This window comes from Haplochromis burtoni, unplaced genomic scaffold (genome assembly GCF_018398535.1).
Source record: "Haplochromis burtoni strain Fernald_Lab_line unplaced genomic scaffold, NCSU_Asbu1 Contig_321, whole genome shotgun sequence".
Classification (NCBI taxonomy): domain Eukaryota; kingdom Metazoa; phylum Chordata; class Actinopteri; order Cichliformes; family Cichlidae; genus Haplochromis; species Haplochromis burtoni.
Genome location: NW_024582682.1, coordinates 6,949 through 7,814, shown reverse-complemented (window position 1 = coordinate 7,814; position 866 = coordinate 6,949).

The window sequence follows — 866 nt, the reverse complement described above, 5'->3', positions numbered from 1 at the left end:
AAATTATTTATTTCATTAAATTTAATATATAATTTAACATTTTTTCTTTTTCCATTTAAATGTAGTTTTCTTTTATTTATAAGTTTATTCTTTGAGCTCATGACACGCTTCGAGTGACGCCCATCATTTGCATAGTGAAACAGAAAAATAACGAGCAAATGTAAAAAGGAAACACAGTGAGAAGACACACACACTCCGTGTCCTCGTTCAGCCACTGCTGCTCTGACACAGGTAAACCTCACCTGAGACAAACGCACAAACACAAGATAGATAAAAGCAATAGAAAATACTATTGAAAAAAGTTTATACATAATAAAAAACGAGTAAAAAAATAACAAGTTTCATAAAGAACCTTAAAATATTAGTAATAATATTTCTTATATTTGATAGATTTATTCAAAAACAAGTTTTTCAAAATTAAATTAAATTAAAAATACTGCATAAATGATTAAATTTAACATAAATATCATTTTAAAATAAAATATTTACTTTTTTTATATTTACTGGAATCTTTGTTCACTTACTGAGTTTTTAACTTTTAGCATTTTTGTTTAATTTTAAACTCATGATTTTTAAGTTGGCAGTTTTGGTCCTCCATACTCGCTGGAGGTAAACAAAGAAAAAAGCGACTTTTGTTTGTTTTCACACGTTAACGTGAGCAGTGTCTCTCACCAGATGACAGTCTGAGAAAACACAAACACACAAATTACCAAAACACATACAGCGCGCACACAAAAGTAGACAACAATCAGAAACTGCCCTCTGGTTACCCTGCAGCCTGACCTTACACACACACACACACACACACACACACACACACACACACACACACACACACACACACACAGCTTTTCCTGACAGTAACA